Source organism: Schistocerca cancellata, chromosome 8, assembly GCF_023864275.1.
Source record: "Schistocerca cancellata isolate TAMUIC-IGC-003103 chromosome 8, iqSchCanc2.1, whole genome shotgun sequence".
NCBI classification, from domain to species: domain Eukaryota; kingdom Metazoa; phylum Arthropoda; class Insecta; order Orthoptera; family Acrididae; genus Schistocerca; species Schistocerca cancellata.
The window spans coordinates 591,836,150-591,848,374 of NC_064633.1; positions in this window are offsets into that span (position 1 = coordinate 591,836,150).

Below are 12,225 nucleotides of genomic sequence, written 5' to 3' on the forward strand. Positions count from 1 at the left end.
CAGAACTGAAAGCAATCTGATTGCTATGCAACAGAGCCCCGAAGAATATTTCTCCGTACTTTGGTTACCACTTTCAGCTCAACACGGTATCTGCAGCATCTGGAGCAGATTTCTACAACAGCGGAAGAGTGTAATCGCTATCAGTTTCACACACCGCCCTGTGTACGCTGTATGTATTTACCCACAACAGTGAACAAACAGTTACTCACACACATAGAAGTCAATACTAGGTGGTGTGGATAACCATTTCAGTATAAAGGCCCTGTAGAGCTAAATAGTAATTAGCCTTGTAATAAAAGGAGTCTTTATAAATGTCTACCGTTAGACAGGACACGATCCTGATACAACACTCATAGTGAACATGAAATATAACCATGTTAGTAATTTAGTAATTAATGTTTCATTGTGTGTATATATGTCTAGTTTTATAGAGTAACTACATTATGGTCCTTTGTATGTTTCATGCTAACTGAACGTGCGGGAGTATCTTGTGAAGAGAACGAGTACGCCGTCCCAGCAGCCGAGCAGAAACTTCTAAAAGGCCAGAACATTTGAATTACTAGCTTCCTTGAGCATTTATGCATTTAGTTACCTTTCAGCTATTAATTTTCTAAGTATAAATAGTGTTGCTATATTACTTTTACTAGAATTCCTGTATTTCAGTAGATATAGTAAGACAATATTTTATGTGTTATCTATGTACTGTGTTTGTGTCACATTGTAAAGTGTACATTGACAGCATTAGGACATTAACGTTTTTTTGCGTGTGTAAAAGTTCAATAGTCACTTTTGTAGGACTTATTTAGAGGAGAAACTGTCAATTGCTCATTTACATGGTGGTAACTAGATCTATGTTCAAAGGCAATAAGCAAGCACGCATCACAATGCCACAAAATGAATTAAATAGTGTGAATGCATCGTCAACTAGTGCCACAGAATTTAATACCGCCGTAGTTAGAGATATGTCGATTACGGCTGAGCAACCAGCAATAATTAATGCGCTCACTCCGTCGACACAAACGGTTGCTAGTTCCGACATTCATATGTCGAAAGAAGTCCAGAGAAATATGCAGCAACCAACAAACAACATGAATTTTATCTCTGACACAGACGCGTGCGAAAACGAAATGACTGTACCGAAAATTGTGTCGGTACAATCCTCATTAAGCCCAGTGCAATCGCCAATTGCTGAGAATACCGATTTGTTATCCCAGCTGATGTCAAGTTTGACTGTCATAACACAAGGGATTAAGGCATTGGAAACATCGCAATCTAATTTTGCAAACGACGTGAATCGTAGATTCCAAGTATTGGAGAGTGCGCAATTTAATTTGGCTCAGGAGCAATCTAATAAACTAAAAGAAATAAATGATAAGATTACTGAAAAATTCCAGAGTTTGGAAACAAAGCAGAGTCACTTGATTACCAGTCAGGCACAACTCATAGTTACACAAGAACAACAGTATCAGGAATTAACAAACAAATACAAAGACATCTTATGTCGTCAAGATACACTAAATCATCAAGTGCAGGAAGTTATTCATGTACAGAACACTATTGCGCAAGACGTGAATACAATTAAGCACGATAACGAGCAAGCTGTCATTGAGCTTACTCGGAGGATAGACACTCTTAGTCTCGAAGGCGAGAAACACATAGAGAAACTTTTCAATGAACATAAGATCGCATTCTCTAAGGACATTGAAGATTGGGCGAAAGAGCAAACCGAGACAGTGCGAAATTATGTTGACAAAACCTTGAAAGAAACGGTTTCTACCGTGCAAGTTAACAACGAAGCTGCACAAGAACAACTTAAGGTAGAAGTTAAAGAGATTAAGGAGAATATAGGAGATGAATTTCCTGCTTGGAAAGCAAAGATAGAAAATACATTAAAAGCATGCCAGCAAGGTCTAGTTAATACTAGAGGGGCACATACTACTTGCAGTTTATCAAAGGCAGACATTATTCCTGATGAAACCAGTGAAACCGAATCCATGCAACAATATCCATGTATTGGTGCATATTTACGTAATCAACCAGAAACAGATGATCGAGATTATCATTCGCCGCGAAGTAGCCACCAGAATACACCTGTGACCATGAATGAAGAAAAAATGCTTAAATATCGTCAATTCCAGATATTTATTCCCGAAAGGAAGTCGATCAATCCCGTGGTATTTATCAAGCAATTTAAAGGGATATTGCCGCAAATGTGGACTGAGCAACAAAAAATTATGTACGTTGCAGGATTCATACATGGAGATGGATCGATGTGGGCGTCAGAAGCATCCGATTGGTGTCAAGATTATGACCAATTTGAACGCGCTTTCTTGCACAAATACTGGAATAAGGGAGTACAAGAAAGACTACGTAAGGAAGTTTTTGACCCACAACCTTTTTCTTTCAAAAATGGATCTTTAAGAAAGTATTTCGAGAAGTATATAAATAAAAGTAAATACTGGAATGAACCAATCCCGACGCAGGATGTCATTCGAATATTAAAGGGCAAACTTCCACTTGAAGTTAAGGAAAAACTTCTACATGTGCCTGAACAACATGTGGAAGATTTTCTAGCCACATTGAATTCAATAGACATTCTGTTCGAAGAATCACGTGTGCGCTATAACCAGCCAAGTTACCAACCTAACAAATATAATAGTAACAACAAACAGTATGGAAACAAACCTTTTGTACACAATTCACCAAACCCACAGGTGAATTATTTCCAGAAAAACGTGAAATTTGGTAACGAAAATCCCGACCAGTGTAATCATGACCAACAATGTGAACAAACATATAAACGGAAATGGAGGAAGAATAATAAGAAGAGGAAAGGATACTATCAAGAAGGGAATTATCAGCAAAAACGCCGATATCAGCAACCAACCCAAGAATATCACAACCAACCACAAACTTCAGGTTGGATACCAAATGATAATGCAAATGAATGGAGAAATCAACCACCAATAATAACCGACGTAACGGAGCAGAGATCTACTAATAATGGACGATCGTCAAACTAAACTCGACTGTCAGAAGCCCCGACGGTGCAGTCGAGGAAGTTTTCAGGGGCGAAAATTCAAGCGTCAATTTCTTTCGGTACAATGATGGCAAATTATTAATAGAAGAACTTCAGAAAGATATGATGCCTTGTCAAGAGGAACATATCACTGAACCTGTTGCGAAAATTCAGGCGGCAATTGAAGGCATTACTGTGCAAGTTACTTTAGATACAGGAGCAGCAGTAAATGTCGTTTCTGAGAAGTTATTTCAAAGAATACTCCAGAAAGCAAATCCACCGGTTTTTCCTGTTCAGTGTTGTAGAATTGTAGGTCCTACTGGTCATAAGTCTTCTCAGGTTAAAGTGCAGACTCAACTCCAGTTAGATATAGGAAATGTAGCTATAAATTGCACGTTCCTTGTAATAGAAAAATTGGTTGAGGACTGTATCCTGGGTATAGATGAATTTAGAGAGAGAAATTGGCATATCGATTTTTCTCTAGGCCGTGCCAGTTTTACAATAATGGATCAGAAACATCAAGTGAATCTTCTCAGGGAATATAGTACCCATGGAAAGTATTGTCAGGGACGAAAGCTGCAAATAAAGTGGATACATAGCAAACCTGTACGGTATTACCAAATTAATTACTTGCAACCAGTTTTAAACCCTGAAGATACGGTATATGAAAAGGTACAAGAACCTGAATATTTGCAACAACACCAAAGAAAGCAATTATATGATCTTCTACAGGAATATCATGAAGTCTTTCAAGAAAGACCTGGTGTAATCAAGGGATACACATGTCATTTAGATGTGATACCACACCAAGTTTTCTGCCGTATTTCTTATCCAGTACCGTGGCACCAACGAAAGGCAGTTCATGCGGAAATCCACCAGATGCTTGAATGGGATCTGATCGAACCTTCGACGTGTCCATACTGTAGTCCGATTCATGTTGTCTCGAAAAAGGGAGGAAAAGTTCGTCTCGTGCTAGACGCACGGCAGATAAATAAGATTATCGTGCCCGTGCGAACTCATCCGGAAAATATCGATGAGCTAATTCAAAAGTTCGAGGGGATAAAATACTTAACAAATATTGATTTGAGAAGTTCATTTTGGCAGGTGGCTCTAGACGAACCATCAAAAAAGTACACCGCATTTGTACATGCAGGTAGAAGCTATCAATTTAAGGTTTTACCTTTCGGGTTAAACGTGAGCTCAGGAGTTTTTATAAATGCTCTAGATTATGCATTGGGACCTGCACTTCGAAGCAATTTAACTTTGTTTGTGGACGACATGCTCATAGCTACGACCACATGGGAGGAGCACGTTGATTTATTGAGAAGAGTGTTAGAACGTTTCAAGGAAGCAGGCATAACCGCAAATCTGCAAAAGTCCCACTTTGCTCGAGATAAAATCAAATTTTTGGGTCATCTTATAAATGGAAAAGGCATCTTACCGGACTCCGAGAAACTAAAGGCAATCAAAAACTTTCCACTTCCAACAACAAAAAAGCAGTTAAAGGGCTTCCTCGGAGTTGTCTCTTTCTTCAGGCGCTTCATTCACGACCACTCTATTAATGCAGAACCGTTGTACAGCTTGTTGCGCAAAAATAGTCCGTGGGTGTGGACGCAACAATGTCAGAATGCATTTGAAGCAATAAAACATGCCTTAGTCAATTCACAAATATTATATCATCCAGATATGAGCCAAGAATTCGGTTTAATGGCAGATGCTTCGGAAATTGGAATAGGTTCATGCCTCTTCCAAGTAAGGATGATAGACAGAAAATCAACTTTCTGTCCAATAGCCTTTGCTAGCCGACTCTTAACTGCTTGTGAAAGAACATATACGACTACCGAAAGGGAAGCATTGGCCGTAGTCTGGTCATTTAAGAAATTTTACTATTACTTATATGGAGCGAAGACAACTGTATACTGTGACCACAAAGCGTTAAGTTTTTTGCAAACATGTAAATTATTACATCCAAGATTAGCAAGATGGACGCTCTCACTCCAAGAGTTTCAATTTGAAATTAAATACCTAAGCGGACAGGATAATTTCATCGCTGATGCACTGTCTAGAATGCCAGATGGAGATTTGTCAACTATCAACATCACGGACAATCCGTCCGAATTTAATGTTCTTATAATGACTGATAGAATATATAGGAAACATTTTCTTGACATGTGTAAGAACATGGAAAAACTGCAGAATGAAGATCCTCGTTGGCATTCAATAAAGGAAACTTTAGCAAAGCCTGGAAACGATGATCTGAAGAGACTGTACAAAGTTGAGAACGACGTCTTATTCTTCAAAGGGCATCTTGATTCAGATAATTGGAAGGTGTGTATTCCCGAGAAGAATGAGAATGACTTAATTTTGCACACGCACATCACTTGGGGACATTTTGGAGTATTAAAGTGTGCTCGGAAGATTCAAGCATATTGCTACTTCCCAAACATTCGCAGGAAAGTGCACAGACAGTTAAGGAAATGTAAAATTTGTCAGCTAGCCAAACCAGGAAATTTTTGTGTGAAAGATTTCCTACATCCTATTATACCCACTAAACCGTTGTCAATCATTTCGGTCGACGTCTGTGGTCCTCTACCATCATCAAAGGGAGGATGCAAATATATTCTAGCTTTTCTTGATATATTTACTAAGTATGTCAAACTTTATCCATTAAAATCAGCTACTGCTGCATCCATAGCCAAGAAGCTGGTCAAGGATTATATAGTCAAGGTTGGCAAACCAGAGGCTATTCTTTCTGACAATGGGTCAATGTTCACTGGATTTCGTTGGAGGCAAACATTAGCCAGTTGTGATATAAAACAAATTCTAACATCAGTGTACCACCCTTCGGCGAATCCCGTGGAACGAATTTTTCGTGAATTAAACCGGTTCATGAGAACATATTGCCACAACCAGCAACCCAAATGGATCGATTATCTTCACGATTTTCAGGAAATTGTAAACAATATGCCACATACTACGACGGAATACACCCCATACGAACTGATGTTTGGAAAACAGGAACAGAATGACTGGATTCGACCAATTCCTAAAGTAGCTATTAACAAAATAGACCTACAAAATAAAGTACGACAATCCTTACTTAATATAATGGACAAGGCAAGAAAAAGGAAAATATATTTTGACAATCGACTTGGAAAAATAAAAACATATAAAGTGAAAGACCAAGTTTTAGTAAAAACTTATCCTAAGGCTTCACTTATACAGAGGAAGAACACAAAATGGCAATTACTGTATCAAGGACCATTTGTGATTACCAAAATACCCCATCCAGGAACTTATGTTTTGAAGGATGTGAAGAATGGAAGGGTGAAAGGAATGTATCCTCATCACTTGTTAAAGCAATTTCATGATGACTGAAGATTCTGAAGATTGAAAATACTATTCTTATCAAATAATATTGATTACAAAATTTTCATTAAACCTATGAATCATACTTAGGATAGTTTCTTTTTTTTTTGCAATTTAGTAGTTAGTTTTTCTTTTCAGGCATAATGTACGAGAGATATGCAGGCATTATGTATTTGTTTTCCACTGTAAAGATAAGTTTTCTTTTCAGTATACAGAGAATTTAGCTATAGTATGAATGATTTCTTTTAAAAATTTTTTAATTTTTATTTAGTTGATAGTAACTTCAATCAGGTTTCACAATGCATAATGACCATGGGTTAGTAACTCAAATGAATCTGGTCTATGGCAAGATATTTTTTTCTTATGTCAATTTAACAATCTCAATGTATGTTTGTATTTGTTTTTTTTACTCGCTGAGCTGAAGTCATGCTGTTCGGAAGGGGTAACCCGTTCTCAGTTTTAAAAGGACGCATATCACTTTGTTTCAATCTTTTGTGATGAACATTGTCTTTAGAATTGTACTATTGTTGTAACATACCTGTGTATGTAAATTATGTTATATCAATTGTTGCTCGCGAAGTTACCAACTGAGTGAATGCCTTTCAGTTACAAGCACATCAACAAGTGTTAAAGGATGATGAGCATAAGTTGACACGGCAGCTCCAGTTAGATTTGTGTATAGTGCATTCTAGGGTTGTTGATAGAACTGAAGAACACCTTACGACTTCCGAATATTTCGAATTCAGGACAGAGAATTAGAAAGAACTTTAGATTAGATTCTATTTCAGCTCAGCATAGATCAAACACCTTTTCCACGGAACTTACACTGACTCTTATTTTCATGTTAACCATATGCGGAAAACCATAATACCCACGAGGAGACAGTGAAATGGGAATAGAATTCAATCAGTTACACGGAGATGACTGATAGAAGGGAATCGTAGATGGACGTAAATCAACGCGTCGACGGTTCACCTCAAGACACAGAAGATTAACTGTGTTGTGTTTCTTTTGTGAACAGTGTTTAAATTCATTCAACAAAAAAAAATCCATATTGTAAATATTTTTTTTATTTTCCATTGTAATTCAATTAATTATCTTTGCAAATGAGAAATACGAGGATGGTAAATCTACCCCGAGGTTTTCCTTGGTTTTCCTTTGTGGGGCTTGGCCGAATGGCTAGATTATCCGTTTGAGACATCCAAAGGCGAGTGACAGAAGCTTTGAGTGATGATGAAAAAGGTTTCTGATCACATCTCATGCCATCCTCGACAAATGAATAAAAGCAGCATGTAAGCTATGCATATATGCTGCATCAGGAATTCAGAACAGCCTTTGTCAGCAGTAAATGCACCCAAATCTATATTTTACATTTAGATAGTCATTCACTAATTCCAAATATCATAAGAAATACAGTGGACATTAATACTCTAGTGGACTTTAATACAGCGTCATAAACAATCATCGATATAGTGTTGTGTGAACGCTCGTGTTTGTTTTTGCCCAAAAACGTTCGTCCACAAGAGGGGCATATATGATGTATCATGCAGCGTAACTTGCTGTGACAGTGCGAGAGAGAGACAAAGATATTGTTTATTACTCTGTGGCGGTCAGCGCTCACATAATTATTCTTAGGAGATAGTTTTTTTTGTTTTGTTCTTGTTAAGAGTAATTTGAGGAGAAGAGAGACATTCTTGTGATGTAAAAATCGACGCCATTGCGAGTTTGTGATTCATATTGTAAAATATAAGTGCATATGGAAGGAAATCAGTTAATAGAACAATAAAAATATTGTTCATATCAAGAAGGTACGTCTTATTATACACCCAGCGATATACTACTATTGTGATCTACTAATATCCCACAGCTGAGAACAGTTCCGACGGGAGCGTTCAGTTCTAGTGAAATAGTTCGATGATTTCTTCGGAAAAGAAGTCACTTCATGGATCATTCAAATCCACAATAGTAACTGGACATTTCTCAGAACTGAAAGCAATCTGATTGCTATGCAACAGAGCCCCGAAGAATATTTCTCCGTACTTTGGTTACCACTTTCAGCTCAACACGGTATCTGCAGCATCTGGAGCAGATTTCTACAACAGCGGAAGAGTGTAATCGCTATCAGTTTCACACACCGCCCTGTGTACGCTGTATGTATTTACCCACAACAGTGAACAAACAGTTACTCACACACATAGAAGTCAATACTAGGTGGTGTGGATAACCATTTCAGTATAAAGGCCCTGTAGAGCTAAATAGTAATTAGCCTTGTAATAAAAGGAGTCTTTATAACACACATCCATGCCCGAGGCAGGATTCGAACCTGCGACCGGAACGGTCGCTCGGTTCCAGACTGTAGCGCCTTCAAAGTAGTCACCAGCGTTGTTTAGAGCCCGTTGCCAGCGATGTGGAAGTCGTAGTATACCGTTAGCAAATCCTGTTCTGTTGATGGTGCGAATGGAGCGGTCTAAAGTTACGGTGATTCTCGTGTACGACTGTGATGACGTTATCCTAACACATTACGTTCCTCCATGGCAGACCATTAATGCACAATATTAGTGTTCGTTTTTGGAGCATCACCTGCGACCAGCTTTGCGAAAGAAGCGGCGACACTTTCTGCGGAACCCACCCGTTATTTTGCACAACAATGCGCGGGCGCATACATCGCAAGAGGTGGCTGCTCCGTTCGGTCGATGGGACTGGGAAGTACTGTACCATCAACCATACACCCCGGGCTTAAGTCTCTTTGACTTTGATTTGATTCTGAGGCATTCGCTTCAGAACTGTTCCAGATATTCGACAGGCAGTACACGGCTCCATTCGCACCATCAAAAGAACAGGCTCTGATGAAGGTTTACTACGCGTTTCACATCGCTGGCAACGGTTTCTACACAACGCTGGTGACTATTTTGAAGGGCAGTAACAAGCGCAAACATGTATATGTTTTGTATCGGTTGTGAATAAATAGTAGCCACTGTTTAAGTTCCAACCCTAGTAGATATCACTAGATGAATGTTATGGAATTTTAATTTTATTACCGGACCAAGTGGTCGAGCGGTTAAAGGCGCTGCAGTCTGGAACCGCTCGACCGCTACGGTCGCAGGTTCGAATCCTGCCTCGGGCATGGATGTGTGTGACGTCCTTAGGTTAGTTAGGTTTAAGTAGTTCTAAGTTCTAGGGGACTTATGACCACAGCAGTTGAGTCCCATAGTGCTCAGAGCCATTTGAACCATTTAATTTTATTACTTTATTATTCTTTTCCTTTTTATTGTTTTATTATTATTATTTATTATTTTGTTACTTTCATTTACTTTTATTGTTTTATTTACTTTTATTATTATTTTATCGTTTTACGGAATTTTAATTTAATATTATGGAATATTAATTCGTCCACGAAGAAGTATAAAAGACTAGTTCCATAGATTTTAGAGTACTGCCCGAATGTGTCTGTGACGATAATCACATAGTAATGCGTGATTGTAATTAAAGTGCTGCTATTTACTTTGGTCCAGCGTGTCTTGTAGTTATCGTATGGCAGCGAAACTTGGCAGATAACTCGTTGACGTTTAACCGATTTACAGTAGAAAAAATGTTCCACGTTTTGCTACCAGGTGCATATTTGGCATTGTACAGCATCTGATCGAAGTCTCTGGTGCTCATATTGAACAAACTGTGTAAGAAGATGTTAATAATAAAATAAACACCTTGCCACTCTCATTTGTTTGACATTTTCTGCCATGTCCTTTTCCTAACCGATTATATATGTATTTCAAACAGTATTTTAAACATAGCTGCACAACAGCAACGGTTCCACGTAATAAAATTATAAACAGCCGACCAGTTGCAATTATACATGGATACATTTACACATGCCTTTCTCTCATTCATAGCGCCAGATTTGCCCCGGGTGTGCAAAAATGGAACTAATTTTTTCCAGCGTAAGTCGTTTCAGTATTAACGCATTAGAATACCAATCAAGTTCCGTTGCCATGCGATAATGACAGCCCACTACGGACCTCTGTGAGCAGCTGTCCCTTAACTAAAGCTAACCATTCGGCATAAGCAGGAGAGACAGACAAGATGCAGCGAGTAGCACCCCCAGTGCATCTTTAAGCACGTCCATGTGCGTTCCGGAGGTATCCGAGAAACTCCAATGGCAGAAGATAACAGGGAGACCTCACGGATAGGTTTACTGTTGTAATTCAAGATCGTAATCTTCAAGAACAATCGGAAAATAAATTACTTCGTGCCAAATACACTATCGCTCAAAAGTATTCCAACATCCTGAAAGTAAAACAAAAAAAATATAGTTACGAGATTCAAATACGTATTAGCTTCATTTTTCCTCCCGTGGCATGCTCCATGTAACGTTTAAGAGTAGTGTTCTAAGCTTTTAAAAACGAAATCGTACAACACTTAAATTTCATTCATTATGCTGTTCAGGTTCCAAGCATTTCACGAGGGTAATTTTGCATTATGGTGGCATAATATAATATTTCCTCAATAGAAGGCGTTTATAGGTCGCCTACAAATCTGTAAACACGGTTACAGGTAAGAAAGGGGCATGTAGCTCTGCATGAGGTATCAAAGAATGAATTTCGGCATGTGCTCAGTGAAACATCAATAACGGGAAGAAGAAAGGAGCTTTCTGAAGAAAAACGCTATACGGCAGCCGGTCTTACTGTGCGACAAATAGCACGACAAGAACATATTTCCTTGGAAGATGTCCATCATACCTTGAAGAAGCATGCGGATACGGAGCAGAATATGGGCCGACCTCGAAAGGGTAGGCCGAAAGTCACATGAAAAAGTGATGACAAATATACAGTAGTCACAAGTAAAGAAGATTGCTTGAAATCAACGCCAGTTTTAGCAGCAGAACTCAACCATTATAGGGAAAAGCCGGTGACTGTAAGTACTACGAAAACACGTCTTCAGGCAGTGATCTTTAACGGGCGTGTGGCGGCTATTATTAGGCAGAAGAGGCCATACTGAGCAAGACAACACGAAAGTTGGGCAGTAAATCAGTGGTAAAAGATACTTTTCACTGATGAATCCAAATTTGAGGTCTTCGGCACAAAGCGACGCATGGTTGTTCGCTGGCTGCCAGGTGAACGAATGTTACACCAATGTGTATCTCCAACATTAAACTATGGAAGGGGTTTCCTCATGATCTGGGGGTGCTTTGGAGGTGGTAAGACTGATGATCTTGTACAAATAAGCGGAACAATGAAAAAGGATTACAATCGATTCTACACTATCATGTAAATCCATGTGTAAGACGTTTGATTGGCAACAATGAAGAAAGATGATTACAATCGAACATGTAGTATCATGCAAAGCCCTGTGGAAAACGTTTGATTGGCAAGTCATTCGTCTTTCAGCAAGACAGCAACCTTAAAATGTATTTGGGAATTTAGAAAAAAAGAAGTAAGTAATAAATATGATTTAGCATTCCCCGTCCCCCGACTGCAATCCTATTGAACTTATTTGGGATAACTTGGATAGAGCTGTTAAATCAAGGCCTGTTAAAAACTTTAATCACCTCCGGACCTGACTACAAGAGGAATGGCGGCATATCACCGAGGATAACCTGACATTAAGAATGCTTCGCTTATGCAGAGCAGTGATTAAAGCCAAAGAAGGCTACTTTGGGCAGAGTAAAATTTGGCTGCATGCAGTTACTTTCAACAAAAGACTATTCCAAATCTTACTTATGAGTGTTTCTAACATTTCTGGTTCCAATTTGCATTTTTTCCTCAAAATTACTAATGTTGAATATCTTTTGAGCGATCGTGTGCATCTCCGTAATCCCCACGATTACAAAATGAGAGAGA